The sequence below is a fragment of the Mauremys reevesii genome, linkage group 1 (assembly GCF_016161935.1).
Source record: "Mauremys reevesii isolate NIE-2019 linkage group 1, ASM1616193v1, whole genome shotgun sequence".
In the NCBI taxonomy this organism is placed as follows: Eukaryota; Metazoa; Chordata; order Testudines; family Geoemydidae; genus Mauremys; species Mauremys reevesii.
Window position 1 is genome coordinate 61,614,930 of NC_052623.1, and position 16,056 is coordinate 61,630,985.

Below are 16,056 nucleotides of genomic sequence, written 5' to 3' on the forward strand. Positions count from 1 at the left end.
GCAGCCAGAACCTCAAAGCGACAGTGGGCTGAGCCGGTCAGCCCGCTCAGCTCTGGGGTTTTGGGGGTGGGCTAAGCGTCTCCAGCCGCCCCTGCTCTGGGGTTTCAGCCGCTGGCTACTGCCAGTCAGGGTCTCGGCCCACTGCCAGCCTGGGGTTCCTTCGCCCAGGCCAGCAGTGGGCGCTGAGTGGGACCGGTGGCGGGACCCCAGCTGGCAAGAGACCAGCAGTGGGAACCCCAGAGCGGTGGCGGGCTGAGCGGCTCAGCCCGCCCCATGTGCCATCAAAAATCAGATCGCGTGCCACCTTTGGCACACATGCCGTAGGTTGCCAACCCCTGTTCTAGACAATGTTTGGTAGAGCTGGAAGTGGAACTTGGATCCTCCTGACATTTAGTCCTGTGCTTTAGCTATTAGATCATACTTCTTTTGCTTAATTTTTTTGGTATTCAGATTAATTGTTGGAGATTTCACTTATAGTATTGAATATTGAGCCTAATGCAGAGCAGCAGGATACACTTAGCATTCTTGCGCTCTTTGCAGAGTAAAAGGAGTGATGAAGTTCCTTTAATTTGGTATATCTACTAAGAAAATTATGGACTTTTTGCCTGGATGACTCTAGCTTCAAAAGTGACCTTCACTAATTACAATAGCAATCAATACTGTCTGCCTCAGAATACACAGAAGTCATGGGTAACTGCTCTGAGAACTGAGCTTATGGCTGTTTCATGAACAAAATGCTCATATATACACATTTTAGAAAGTAATCTTTTCCACACACATTCAACTGCAAAATAAAAGGGTCTGGAATCAGAAGTAGTTCAGATAGGGTTATTTCTGTATCTCCACAGCCAACATTGAATGGATTACAGAAATCCAAAATGGATTAAGAGTCTGCCTCCCATGGAATATCTGAAACTTCTGTCCAAGTGTCAAATTAAGGGTACTATAATAATGCAGTAATATTTATGTCAAAATGACAGACATTTTATGACAAATATTTATGACAAAATATTAGGGGTTCCTCTGCTTTTGACTAGCAGGCTTCCTTGTCTGTGCATTGGATCAGTGATCCTTTAGATACAAATAAGGGGTGACCTTTCCCTTCAAGCCTTTTGGCCTCCTGAACGCTTATGAAAATTGTGACAGTAGTGACATCAGGTCATAGAAGAAAAGATAGCACATTATCTCTGTTCTGGATGGCTGGCGCATAAAGACTACCTTCTTTCAGGACACACAAAGAGAAATACGTAGGGTAAAAACATTGTTCCAGGGGCTGAGAGTTAACAAGAGGCCAACCAGTCCTTTTGTGCTTTCTGGTTCTCACTTCATGGCATTTTCTCTAATTCTAGAATCCTTGGAAGACACACCCAGCTGTGAGGACCAAGTTTGCTGGGGTTCATTGTTCTGTGCTAAGGTCCAATTTTTGGCTTTTTCACCCAATTGTATATCAGACCTATGCAGCAGTATACTACAGAATGACAACTTTGAAGAGGCTTATGCTTCCATACAGTATAAGCTTGTATCTAATATAGTGGTTGAAAAAGTAGCATACCCTGAAAGATTACTTGCTGCAAGATTTTGACTTGATTCAGACAACATACCAATCTGACTAGATGGAGTGTTTGCAAATCAGTGGAAATGCCCAAGAACAAAGCAAATTAGAAGGACAGTCTGATTAATCTTGGTTATCTTACTTCCCAGCTTCCAGACAGTGCTGTGGTGTATGCATTTAGTACCACGGGGCCTACAAAGCAGGGTGTTACACAAGCTATGAGTTTTTCTTTGAGACAAAAAGCCTTCACTCAGGGTTTTGCATATCACAGATAGGGAGTGCAAAGGCATATTGACAGAACACAGAGTCATTGCACATGGGTAGAAGGAACCTCTGCAAATAATACTTTGAATAATAAACTATTTCCAAGGACTATGCCCAAGCTTGCAATCTTTGTCTGGACAAAAAAGCCAATACTCTGGATGTTTTCTTGATATTATTTGATCTGGTATATACTACCTGACATTTGGTGGGTGGGAGAGGCAAACAAACCTCCAGAATCTGCAGTTTGACTTAAGCAGCTATGGTTTTCAGATGTTAAGGAAATTAGAGGCTTACACCCAACCCTGCTCACTTTAGTGTCTGGTCCACATATAAGAATATACTAAAAGGCCTGTGGATGTCCAACAAAGTACTAGCTATGTTACTGGCTTCTAAAGAGAAACCACAGGATTTGGAACATATCAATTACTGTAGGTGAAAGTATCAAACAAGTCTTCTCTACTATGCATTCTTGAATTTTTGTACAATGAATTTAACCCAGAGCAGGATGTTGTTCCCATCTTATACCAGACTTAAATTGTAGCCCTGAGGGTGTTTTACAGTAATATGGATGGGACCCTTCCGGTTCATCTCCACTGGAAAAAAAAATCTAAAAGTTCAATCTGTGGTTCTTCCCTGGAACAGAATAAAGTGCATCTGGTTAGATTCCTCCTACTCCTTTCTGTGAACTGAAAAAGAGGTAGAGTGTGTGTTGAATTTTGGCCCTAGCAAACTTGATTTTATGTATTTATTTTATTTATTTTTTAACTACAAGTATTAAGAAAAGTCACAATGTGAACATTGTAGAACAGTTCAGAAGGGATGTTAAAGTAATTATTTACTGTATTTAATCTTTGTGTCTGGTTTTAAATTGACAAAGTGAATGAGGTAATATCTTTTATTGGACCACTTCTGTTGGTGAGAGAGAGAGACAACCTTTCAAGCTCACACAGAGAAGAGTTCTTCCCTTGACCTAGCTGTTGCCTCTGGGAGAGTTGGACTTACTACAGTGGCACAGCTGCAGTGGGGTTGCATTTCTAGAGTGGACATACCCCAACACATTAACTTCCACTGGCTTGCCCCCCTAAATTGGAAAACAAACCACCTCTTGAAATGAGTGGCTTCAAGGGCATCTCTGGCAACATGATTTTATTAGTCCTACTTCCAAAGGATGGGGTTGGCAGAGTTATGGGCCTTTGTGTGGATACCCCTGACTTCCAGCAGATCTCAGAGACTTGAAGATTCTGGGGCCTAAGCCTCTGGGTGGTTCTTGTAGAGTGTGATGCACTCTTCTACCTCAACTCTCCCCACCCAAAAAAAAAATTCCAGGGAAACATAAGTAGAAAAATGGAAGCTTCCTGTCCCTTCACAGTTGATGATGTCACCCTACGTTGAAAAGATTTTTAACTTACCAGTTCTCAGCCTAAAAATTGCTTTTAGAAAACGTCATATAGAAAGGTTCTGCCAAGACTTTGTTATGAAGAGTGTACTGTGACTTTAGAGTTGAGTAAATACCTAACATAGTAAAAACCTTCAAAAGTCTAAGAACGAGGCAATTAAATTGAATTTGGCCAGTACGTGATCATTAATAAGAGATGTGTTTTCAAAGGAATTAAATGTTGGCAGTATTTAGCTATTGTATATGTTTCTTTTGATCTTTTAAATAAATTGGTAGCCAATGGGCATGAGTTTATTTGGTTTAGTGGAGAACCCCTTTGCCACCTTTGGCCAGGTAGGTTTAAGTAAATTTATTTTATGAGTGGTCCGTTCCCTGATCTGCATCAACACTGTAACTCCTGGGGTGAAGGCTTTCTATTTCCCCTCCCTTCCCTTCCTCAGTGTATGATTAGCCCAGTCTCTTCAGGTAGAAATTTACTGCCATGGCACAGTATTGCAGTTAGGTGCATTTTGGTTTTATTTTCAGAGAGAGACTATATATGTAGTCAGATCTCCTGTATAATCCAGCATTAGTCGCTGTAACAGGATAACTGAGTAGATGCACCATTGGTCTTTGTCAGGGTGACAAGTTTTAAGACCCCATTCTTAAACACCAGAAAATAATGGAAACCGATTCTAAGGCCTGTCACTATCTACCATTAGGAGTGCTTTGCTGGTTTATACCAGGTAAACTGGCAAAACCTTCCTAGTAAAGATGCAGTTATATCTTGTGCCAGTTTCCTGATCAGTATAAGCACTTTTATATAGATATGTGTGCCTATACTAGAGCTTTTACCAGTATAGCCACGTTGGCTAAAAAAAAGAAAAATCACACTCCTAACTAACATAGCTATGCCAGCAAAGCTTTCTACTGTAGACCTGCCCTGATGCTCCTAGGAGGCAAGTGGGTAAGGGAAAATGACATGCACACAAATATTTTCTGTTTTTAAAAAAAATGGAAAAATTTGTCTGCCCTACGTCTCCTTTGCCAGTGATTCTGTTTCATGTGAGACATTGTGTTCTTGGTTTTTTTCCTCCCAGCGATCAGTTTGAAGTCATGGACCATTCCATCTCAAACTACCAAAGGCCAGGTCTACATCAGAAACTTTCACTAGCATAGTAACATCAATTAGGGGTGTGTGGTATTTGACACTTCTATACCAGCAAAAGCCCTAGTATAGACATAACAAGTGCTATTGCCAGTATAGCTTATTTTATTTGGGAAACCGGTATTAATATACAAGTGAAAATACTTTTGCCAGTCTAAGCAGTGTCTAGAGACTCTAGAATAGGAGAGTTTTTTCTACACCTTGTCTAGAGTAGGCCTGAGTGAGAGCCAGCATTCTTATTAACTTGTGGGTTTTTCCTAAAGGGATTGGGGAGCTTAAACTACCACCTCTCCCCGTGCCCAAGAGTATCTCTTGTAAATGCTAAGCTGCTATTCCTTTTGAGATATGACCTACAGTTTCTTGCTCACCTCTTGAAACTGGCAGTTGTACTTAACCTAGATTTTAACGTCTGGTATTGTTAAAGGTGACCTTGAAATTGTAGCAATATCAAAAAGATTTCCATTCAGGGGAAAGAAGAAACATGTTTCGGGGATTTTTTAAATTTTCTTTTAATGTCAAGATGAACTGAAGTTTACACATGAGAGACATCAAACTTAATTTCTAATCAGAGGAGAACTATCCACAGCATTTAATTAGTTTGACAAGGATCTGAAATTTGGACCAGAAAGTTACTGTGTGCTAACTTGACAGGAACAAAGTCTAAAGCTGACTTTAATTGTATGTGGAATATTGGTCCACTACTAAAAGTAGATGTTAATGAAGGATTTGTAATGTATTAAAATAGCTAATGTCAATACTGTAAAAATTAATGTTAAAGTTAAACAAGAAAATGTGGGGTTTGACTTACAACTTATGCTTTCGTTCCTTTGACGTTTTGTAGACACCTTGGGCTAACGTAGCAGCACATAATGGTTTGTGGGTATTGAAAAGGTGCAGGCCATATTGTGCTGCCTCAAAAATACAAGGATTTCATCCTCCTGAAGAGAAATGTCACTTATGAATTAACTTGATCCTGATGTCAGCAGTACATTAGCAGCACGTAAATATTGGCGTTAACTCTGTAAATGTCTCCAGTATTAACTGTGCTGCTGAAGTAAAGTTGGCCATTCTCTGCAAATGATCCTAAGGAAGTACGTTGATGTCATCCGACTTACCTCCTGAGTATGTTAATTCATGTTGTTTAAAAAAAAAATTAATAAATCTTATTGTTTTTTTTCTATATTTTGATCAGTCCAGTACAGATTTTTAGAACCACATAGAGTCTGGCAGTAAATCTAGAACATTTCCTTGAGCACTTAATTTATTATAGGAACTGTCTCAGACTACAGCCTTCTTCATAAACATTTATGAACATTTTGTCCACATGATTATTGTACAAACTTAAATTAGTTTAAATTTCTTCATGATTTTAATAAAGCTAATGAGATTAGAATTGTTTTGTTTTACTTTCACAGCACTTCCTATACCATTACAAATTTAAAATATATTTTGTCAATTGTTCAGCAAGTTCATCAGCTACAGCTGGAATGACCTCAGAAACTCTTTTGAACAAAAGTGGCAGTGAAATGTTAATTATAGAATAATATTATTTCTCGCATTTATAGTAGCTGTAAATATGAAAATAGTTTTAAAGGTATATTCTCTACTGTTGATTGCAAGATAACTAAGGTTCTCATCATCTACTAAAATCTTTCTTCTTCAGAGGAGTACTGCATTGAGACAACTGAATCTGCCACAGTAAGGATGGAAATTACATGGGTTTCTTTCCTTTTCTTACATACAGCTTCTAACTGTGTGGTGAGTCAAATGCAGACTTTATTGGTTATGTAAATGTGTCACTAATTTTAGATACAGTCAAGATCTGAAAGTGTTTCCTTTATGATCTCTTCTTCACTATCATGACTCAGTATCACTTGCTAGATCTAATTGTATTAGTCCTATTACATTATACCATTATAAATCATACTTGTCCTCAAACCATACTGGCTTATATTTTAACTTATCTCCACTGGAGATTTGCCCCAATTCAGGCCTCAGTGGCCAGCCACCAGTGTGGCTGAACAGATGCAAACCTCTAATGTAGATGGGTAAAGCTGTTAAGCTATAACTTTTTTTCACCGCGTACAATTTCAAAGTAGGGTCTGCTATACTGGTACAAATCACAACTTTGCTTGTCTATAGTATGGGCTTGCACTGGTGGACTTTACTACAGTGCTGTTCACCTGTGGCAGAAATTTTCAGTTTAGGTGACACTGGACAATCTTTGGGAATTATCTTTCACTATCAGGAAATGCTCAGTATAGGTTGCCTATTACACTGAAGTTTTTAAGTAGTTAGTATATCAAGTTTACAGGAATAAAAGAAACGGTTAGCTAATTGGTATAACCCCATTTGAAACTAACTCAAAAAAATTCACTCTAGCCAAACCTTTGAGTGTCAAGGTGTCTGTCTTGTGTCCCATCTGAGGACATTTTGCCAAAGTGAGGCTCACTATCAGGTGTATGTTAGGTACTTGATTTAGAACTAGACAGTTTTCCTATTGGGGCTTCTTCTATCAGCAGTGTGCTGTAACATTTACCATAGGAGACTTTACACATGCATTCCAACAGTCAGAATCAAGTTTTAACTTTTATATGAATCCCTGCCTAAGAAGGTCATTCTCTAGCAGGAGGCTTGTCTTCTTGAAACTCTCCTTTCTGCAAAAGTCACTGATATAGCGAATATACTGCAACCCAGGCTGTCAAAACGGTTGATCTTGTAGGCCCAGTGTCTTAATATTTCTGGCCTCTGCTGGAGGACCATTATGAGAGCTGATGTGAACCTACAAAGCTGGTCACATGTATTGCATGTGGCAGCTTCTCTAAGTGCATTTGCATAGCTTTGACATCGAAACTGGAGAATTTAAAGCGATTGTACTAGTGAGCTGAATCTGGATGGGAATCTAAGGAGACCAATATCCAATTGGATGGAAACAAACTGTGCACATACCATTCTCTTTCTGCCGAACCAAGAAACTATGAAAAACACCTGCCAGTTTGCAGTGTTTTTTACCCTAGTCTTCATCCTCTGCATAATCATAGGCTCTGTAATAGAAATGTCACTGACACTTCCCTTTATAATCAGTTGCTTATAACTTTGCCAAACTTTAACCATTTGGGTTGCAATTTTCCACTCAGGGTCTCTGCCACATGTGGATTTTATTTTTCCCTCCCAGCTGTTTCAGAGAACACTAGGGAAAAATACATTGTTTGGCCTATGTTTAAAAAAAAAATGATGGCAAACTTTTCCTTGAAAAAATCTCTAGTGCCCTGTGCTTTGGAGCAAGGACTCCAAATTTGAGTGTGCGATAGTCTTTGTATCAGGGATGTGTCTTTGTGAAAAATCCACACACATCTGGCCAAGTTATAAGTCTGTTAAAAACTGTACTTTGCACATGCTTAAGTAAAATTCTTAGATTTTAGCTGCTAACTTCCCCAAAGATTTTGTGTCCACTGGGCATGCTCTGGCCCATAGCTGAGCAGGGCTTTCTGTGAGAGTTTAGCTCTCGGACAGCTGAAATGAGAGTAGGGAGCCTGTCACTCCAGTGCTTTCAAAGACAATCCCCTTGCTGGGCCGAGGCAAGTTGGAGGAAGAAGCTGCCTGATTCAGATGCAGAGGGGACAAGAGCCAACCCTACAGGGGGAATAGATGGGAACATGGGGGTGTGGGTAACAGACTGGGACAAGGGAGAGAAATAGTGGAGGGACTGAGACAAAGCAGCTGGGATTGGGTGGGCAAGGAGCTGAGGGAAGGGGAGGGTAGGAGGGATTTTGAAAAGGTGAGACTAGGATGGGGCGGGCAAACTATGGCCCATGGGCTGGAGCACGGAGCCCACTGCCTTCCCCTCCCACAGGGGCTGCAGGGACATGGTGCTGGCTGCTTCCAGGAGCAGTGCAGGGCCAGGGCAGGCAGGGAGCTTGCCCTGGCCCCGGTGCGCGCCGCTGTCACCCTGGAGCCACTCCAGGTAAGCGGCACTGGCCCAGAGCCTGTACTCTGAACCCCTCCTGCACACCAAACTGCTCCTGCAGCTCTGCCCTGAGCTCCCTTGTACACTCCATACCCCTCCTGCACCCCAACCCTTGCCCTGAGCCCCTTCCTGCATACTGCACCCCAACCACCTGCCCCAGCCCTACATTCATGGCCCTGCATGCAATTTCCCCACCCAGATGTGGCCCTTAGGCCAAAAAGTTTGCCCACCCCGACTAGAATTTGCTGATCAAAGAACAATGAGCCTGTGGAGTTCGAACTGGGACAGCATGTAGTAAAGAAGATCCAAGACAGGAACAGATTGGAGGAGATGGGCAGAAGGAGGCAGACTGTGGGGATGGCAGAAGAGTCTGTGCCTACTAGAGAACATGCCTCTCCAGAGCCTGGAATGGAACCCAAGACTCTTGGAATCTCATCAGTTCTCTGCTGTAAGCAAATATCTGTGTAACCCACTTGCAAAGTAGTCCATCCACTCCTTGTGCGGGTCCACATAGATGATGACAAATTACTATTGCTGTCAGTTACTCCATTAGCTCACGTGGCGGAGGGTCTTTGCATTGAAGCTAAAGTTTCCAACTCTGCTGATGCCCTGCCTGGGCATCCATATGATGTCACCTGATGGAATTTCTATTTTAAAAAAAACCCTAGTGTTCCATGTGTAATTTCCTATGTTAAAAGAACATAATTAAAGTTAGTCAAGCATTCAAAAATTGGGAAATGCCAGAGTTAATTGTGCCTATGCCCATTTGTTGCAGAAGTTGAGAGGTGTGTAATATTTGTAGTACAAGAACAGACAGAGCTAGGCTTGACCATAACTAAACTTCTTTCCCCTCCCCCACCCCAGTTATAGGGGAAGGAACCACTAAGTCCAGGCTACAATTGATTGCTGGGGACAACAAAGGAGAAAAGAGGAACAGGAGTGAGGTTAAAGATTGAAAATCTGTGGAAACAGAGCAGAGAATCCCAGAAAGCACCCACTGCTTTTCAAAGGCATCCAAGGAAAGTGGACACTGCCCAGAGGAACTCCGCCTGGAGATGTGAGCAGACAAGGGACAATAAAAAGGCCCCACAATTGCAGAGCACCCCACCCCCATCCAGCTTCCTCCTCTTGGAGTGATAGATGGCCATCTTGGCCAGTGTCCAGAGGATGTTGACCAGGAGGTCCCATGACTTTGTGGGGCCACGGATGAAGTGTACATAAATCAGGAAGTGTGGGGGAAAGAGGCAGCCAGAACCTCAGGAGGAGGTTCTGGATGATCCACAAGAGGGGCTGCAACCTGCTGCACTCTACATAGATCTCAAGGGTTGTTGTAAAAGGAACATGTATCAGAAGAGTTTGTGAACCATGCCAGTACATGCCTGTGCTCAGCTCCATGTAGGAACTCCCAATTAACATCTCTGGTGGGCCATGGAATTACAGTGGAGTACAGACAGGTCCTCCAGGGTTCCTCACCCTCCACAGGTAGCGATAGGTTCCTCCACTTGGTGTTGGATGGGACACAAGGGTGAGGAAGTGACTGGTATGAAGAATGAATGCTTACAGATATTCTCTGGGCACAGCTTGGAGGCAGACCTAGGTGACATGTTGGAGGCAGCCGGGGGGGCTCATAGAGCAGGGGCCCGATAATGAGTTCTGGAGGGCCAGAGATGAGGGGGTGGACACAAAGCACACTCATGCAGGACCCACTCAAGGAAAGTCAGAATCAGGAGCCAAGGCTGCCCTCACTTCCCAGAGCACACAACAGTGGAGATGCAGGGTGGGCAGCGCCATGCACTGGCCGAGCACCACAGGGTCCACCCAGTGTCTCAGATCAATTCTGGTGGCACCAGCCAGGACTATCCTCTGGAACACCAAGGGTGACACCAACACCTGAACACAGAGATGGGAGCAGTGTGTAGCAGGAGTTCTGCAGCACACCGTGGAACTTTTATTGCATGGAGGCCAGTTATTGTGTGGCAGGCTAGTGTGCTGTATATTTACATCCCAGCTTACTGTGCACTGCCAGTGTAGACATGCCCTCGCTCCCTGCATGATTCATCTCCTGAGTGTGGAACACAGCATGGCAGTTACCTGACTTAGAGGTATAGGGAAGACCCTGCATTAACTTGATTAGCTGTTTGCTAATTTGAGGAGTCCCCAGTGAAAATGCTGATCAAAATCCCCACGCAACAATTCAATGGGTCTTTTGGTCCCGTCCCACGCTCCAGCATCTATCCTATGTTGCTATTTACTCGTTCTTTATTATTTATTTATCAAATAAAACTTTGTAATATGTGTTTTGCATAAATTAGTTAAATATATTGTAAAACAATATGCCAAAGAGAAGCTCAAACATGAACATTGCCTTTATGTTGTAAAAAGTTTAACACTGTGTGGCAGGTGTTCTTCATACTGTAATGTTCTACAAATATAACTGCATGACAAATGGAATGGGCAAGATAAACTGAAATGTTACTATTTATTTCTTATGTATAACATTATTGTAACAATGTTTTTAAAAGTGCAAGATGAATTCCATACATGTGTTCAGGGCGTAGCAGACTGTTATGTGTAATTTCATGGGAACCAAGTGTTTCCTCTTTTTATACTCCCTTATAATGGTTGCACTATATTTTTGAGTTTTTACAGTACTTTCCTCATTGCCAGATAGTTTGGGGTTCAAAAATAAAATCACAAAACCTCTGTTAAATGTGTTATTGTTTTGGTTCTTTAAATAAAAAAAAATTCTTAGTATTCTGTATTTCAGATTTTTACTAGGCAAGAATATTTTCATACCTGATATTTATAGTAGATGACCTTGAAAATGTTTAAACTTCTCCCTAGATTTGCTCTACATGCTGAGTATCCTCCAAAATAAGGAAATGATGAAGTCTCTCCATCTGATTCATAGATTCTAGGACTGGAAGGGACCTCGAGAGGTCATCAAGTCCAATCCTCTTCCCTCATGGCAGGACCAAATACTGTGTAGAGTCTAGACCATCCCGAATAGACATTTATCTAACCTATTCTTAAATATCTCCAGAGATGGAGATTCCACAACCTCCCTAGGCAATTTATTCTAGTGTTTAACCACCCTGACAGGAACTTTTTCCTAATGTCCAACCTAAACTTCCCTTGCTGCAGTTTAAGCCCCTTGCTGCTTCTTCTATCCTTAGAGGCAAAGGTGAACAAGTTTTCTCCCTCCTCCTTATGACACCCTTTTAGATACCTGAAAACTGCTATCATGTCCCCTCTCAGTCTTCTCTTTTCCAAACTAAACAAACCCAATTCTTTCAGCCTTCCTTCATAGGTCATGTTCTCAAGACCTTTAATCTTTCTTGTTGCTCTTCTCTGGACCCTCTCCAATTTCTCCACATCTTTCTTGAAATGCGGTGCCCAGAACTGGACACAATACTCCAGTTGAGGCCTAACCAGCGCAGTGTAGAGCGGAAGAATGACTTCTCGTGTCTTGCTCACAACACACCTGTGAATGCATCCCAGAATCACGTTTGCTTTTTTTGCAACAGCATCACACTGTTGACTCATATTTAGCTTGTGGTCCACTATAACCCCTAGATCCCTTTCTGCCGTACTCCTTCCTAGACAGTCTCTTCCCATTCTGTATGTGTGAAACTGATTGTTCCTTCCTAAGTGGAGCACTTTGCATTTGTCTTTGTTAAACTTCATCCTGTTTACCTCAGACCATTTCTCCAATTTGTCCAGATCATTTTGAATTATGACCCTGTCCTCCAAAGCAGTTGCAATCCCTCCCAGTTTCTATGTCAATATCTGAGTCATTGATGAAGATATTGAACAGAGCCGGTCCCAAAACAGACCCCTGCGGAACCCCACTTGTTATACCTTTCCAGCAGGATTGGGAACCATTAATAACTGCTCTCTGAGTACGGTTATCCAGCCAGTTATGCACCCATCTTATAGTAGCCCCATCTAAGTTGTATTTGCCTAGTTTATTGATAAGAATATCATGTGAGACCGTATCAAATGCCTTACTAAAGTTTAGGTATACCACATCCACTGCTTCTCCCTTATCCACAAGACTCATTATCCTATCAAAGAAAGCTATCAGATGTGTTTGACATGATTTGTTCTTTACAAATCCATGCTGCTTATTCCCTATCACCTTACCACCTTCCAAGTGTTTGCAGATGATTTCCTTAATTGCTCCATTATCTTCCCTGGCACAGAAGTTAAACTAACTGGTCTGTAGTTTCCTGGGTTGTTTTTAGTTCCCTTTTTATAGATGGTCACTATATTTGCCCTTTTCCAGTCTTCTGGAATCTCTCCCGTCTCCCATGATTTTCCAAAGATAATAGCTAGAGGCTCAGATACCTCCTTGTTAGCTCCTTGAGTATTCTAGGATGCATTTCATCAGGCCCTGGTGATTTGCAGGCATCTAACTTTTCTAAGTGATTTTTAACTTGTTCTTTTTTTATTTTATCTTCTAACCTATTCCCTTCCCATTAGCATTCACTATGTTAGGCATTCCTTCAGACTTCTCAGTGAAGACCGAAACAAAGAAGTCATTAAGCATCTCTGCCATTTCCAAGTTTCCTGTTACTGTTTCTCCCTCCTCACTGAGCAGTGGGCCTACCCTGTCCTTGGTCTTCCTCTTGCTTCTAATGTATTGATAAAAAGTCGTCTTGTTTCCCTTTATTCCTGTAGCTAGTTTGAGCTCATTTTGTGCCTTTGCCTTTCTAATCTTGCCCCTGCATTCCTGTGTTGTTTGCCTATATTCATCCATTTCCAGCTGTTAGAGGAGACTTAAAGTGTCTTGACTCCTCTCATATTCTTTGATGTCACCACCTTTATCTTCTAGCTACATAGGAGTCACAGCAGATCATTGATGGCAATATCTGAAATGGTGACTAGTTGCCAGCTGCTACTTTCCCACAGTTTAACTGGAGGTAAAACAAAGAGCCTTTGCAGAAAGGTTTGAAATCTACTAGCATACTTAAGGCTAAATCCCTCCTCTCCAAGTTGCAGTGGGGTTCTTTATGTGTATCTAAAGGAAATGTTTGGCCTATAAGTAGAAACAAGAATGAACTATGGGTGGGGGGGACATTGGAGCATAGGTGCCATTGTTACCACTATTTTGAAGGGAGGGGGAAAGATTTCTCTGTCTACTAGTTTATTTCAGTTAGAAGTTTATTGGGTAGTTATACAAAATATCAACATTTATTAGGTAATTTTGAATTCTGATAGCTTTATATTAGTAAAAGTCAATGAGAAATGTGTATAATATTGACTCCATCTCTTAATGTACACCTTGGAGAATTATTTTGTAAACTCTGAAAAGAGTGAAATTGGTAGTACAATAGAACCTCAAAGTTACAAACACTTCGAGAATAGAGGTTTGTAACTCTGAAATGTTTGTAACAAAATATTATCATTGTTCTTTCAAAAGTTTACGACTGAACATTGACAATACAGCTTTGAAACTTTACTATGCAGAAGGAAAATTTTGTTTTAACCATCTTAATTTAAATGAAACAAGCACAGAAACAGTTTTCTTACCTTGTCAAGTTTTTTTTTTAAACTTTCCCTTTATATTTTTAGCTGTTTACAGTTAACACTGTACAGTAATTTTTTTTTCAGAGCCTTTTTTTGTCTTTGCTGCCTGATTGTGTACTTCTGGTTCCAAATGAAGTGTGTGGTTGACTGGTCAGTTTGTAACCCTGTTGTTCATAACTATGAGGGTCTACTGTATTGGCAGCCCTGTTGACAGCTTAAATGGAATGTGTATATAGTTTCATGAAATGTGACATTTCTTCCTCACTTAAATCCTTCTGGAAGATAAGGAACAAGTTTATATCCTTAATCTTTTATTCTTCTAAAGTGTTTCTAGCCATTGGTGACATACATATAAAGAACACTTCAGAGCCTCTTAAAAGTTCTTGGTTTTGAGGGGAGGGGCTGAGCTTGTTTTGGTGGTGGCATTTCAGTAGGGATAGGAATCTTTAATTTCTTTTTTCCATATTTCTAACTTTCTATTGTAATAAACAGGAAGTTTCTGGACTTCTAAAAAAAAGTTTCAGAAACTTTCAGTAATATAAAAAACAAGATACATTTTCATACAATACAAAGTGAAGATTGTGATTACATTTTCCAAGTACTGTACAACTGTCTCCAGAAGAATAACACCATCAAAGGTACATGAAATCAAACATCTGATTAGGTTAGTCGTACTGGGGTAAACTTCAAGCATTATTGGGCCAGCTTAAATTGAACAATATCAGCCTAACTAACACTCAGATAGAATCCTTTTATTTAGACATAAAAGGTGGGTAAGGTAATATATATTATTGGACCAAGTTCTGTTGGTGAAAGAGACAACATTTTGAGCTTACACAAAGCTCTGCTCCAGGTTTGGGAAAGGGTCCCTCAGAGTGTCACAGCTAAATTCAAGGTAAGACAGATTGTTGAGCATAAGGAATTAACACATTACAAGAGACCATTCTAGGGGAAATAGGCAGTAACACCTGGGCCAGTAGCATTGGCTGCTGCTGGGGAAGTTTGGGTGTGAAAGACAGCTCAGGGCTGGGGGTTGGGGTGTGGTGCAGTGCGGTGCTTACCTGGAGGGGGGCGCTCCCCAGAAGCGGCGGGCATGTTCCTGCAGCTCATAGGCAGAGGGTCCAGGGATATCTGCGTGCTGCTGCCCCTGTGGTTCCTGGCCAATGGGAGCTGTGCAGCTGGAGCTCATGGCAGGGGCAGCACGTGGAGCCTCCCTTGCCTTCCCTCCCCCTAGGAGCTGCAGGGACATGGTGGCCACTTCTGGGGAGCTGCATGGAGCCCAGTAGGGAGCCCTGCCAACCCTCCTCCCCACCAGCAGCACCAGTGGAGGTCCCAGACTGCACGCCACAGCCCAGACCCGCCCCTCCCCAGCACCAGTGGGGGTCCCAGGCCATGTACCACCACCCACTTCCGTGCCCAGCACCAGCAGGAGTGCCGGGCTATGCCCCCCCCCCAGCACCTGCAGTGCCCCCCGACCATCCCCCCAGAGCATTCACAGCCTCCTGGCCCAAGTTTTAGTTAGGGGTATATAATACAAGTCATGGATAGGTCACGGGCCATGAATTTTTGTTTACTGCCCATGACCTGTCCATGACTTTTACTAAAAATACCCATGACTAAAATGTAGCCTTAGTCATGATCTCTCCCAGAGGCCCAAAGGTGCTGGTGCCCATGGACAATGTGTCACATAGGCTGAGGAAGGCTGTGCCTCCCCAAACAGCCTGGCATAGCCCTGCCCATGCTCCTTCCCGAAGCCCCCTCCTGCTTGCCCTTTGTCCTAGGCCAGGTAGACTACTGCTCTTCAGGGAAGCAGGCTGTGGCTAGGGCGAGGGTGGCTGGGACTGCCCATCTCTGGGGGCCCCCGAGCGCTGGAGCCGTGCCACCCAGCACTGGGGGTGGGTTGGCACTGGGGCTGCCCACCCATCATTCTGGGGGATTGGGAGCAGGGCCGGCTCCAGGCACCAGCGAAGGAAACAGGTGCTTGGGTGGCCAATGGAAAAGGGTGGCACGTCCGGGTCTTCGGTGGCAGGTCCCTCAGTCCCTCTCTTCCTCTTTGAACTGCCGCTGAAGTGCCTCCGAAGAGGAAGAGAGAGAGCGAAGGACCTGCCGCTGAATTGCCGCAGAAGAATGAAGCGGCGCGATTGAGTTGCTGCCAAAGTGCCACTGATCAGGAGTGCTTGGGGCGGCAAAAAAGCTGG

At 42.6% G+C, this 16,056-nt stretch overlaps 1 long non-coding RNA gene across 4 annotated transcripts in view; it reads left to right on the forward strand.

Annotated features, from left to right (window-relative positions):
• LOC120395790 overlaps window positions 1-11,036 on the forward strand; it is a 76,792-nt gene extending 65,756 nt beyond the window's left edge. For 3 of the 4 annotated variants that reach the window (XR_005592792.1, XR_005592796.1, XR_005592791.1), the window contains 2 exons: window positions 6,023-6,117; window positions 9,191-11,036. This is a non-coding gene — a long non-coding RNA (uncharacterized LOC120395790). Of the gene's footprint in view, window positions 1-6,022; window positions 6,118-8,525 lie in introns of all 4 variants that reach the window. The other variant, XR_005592794.1, reaches the window with a different exon arrangement.
• Window positions 11,037-16,056: the final 5,020 nt, after the last annotated feature.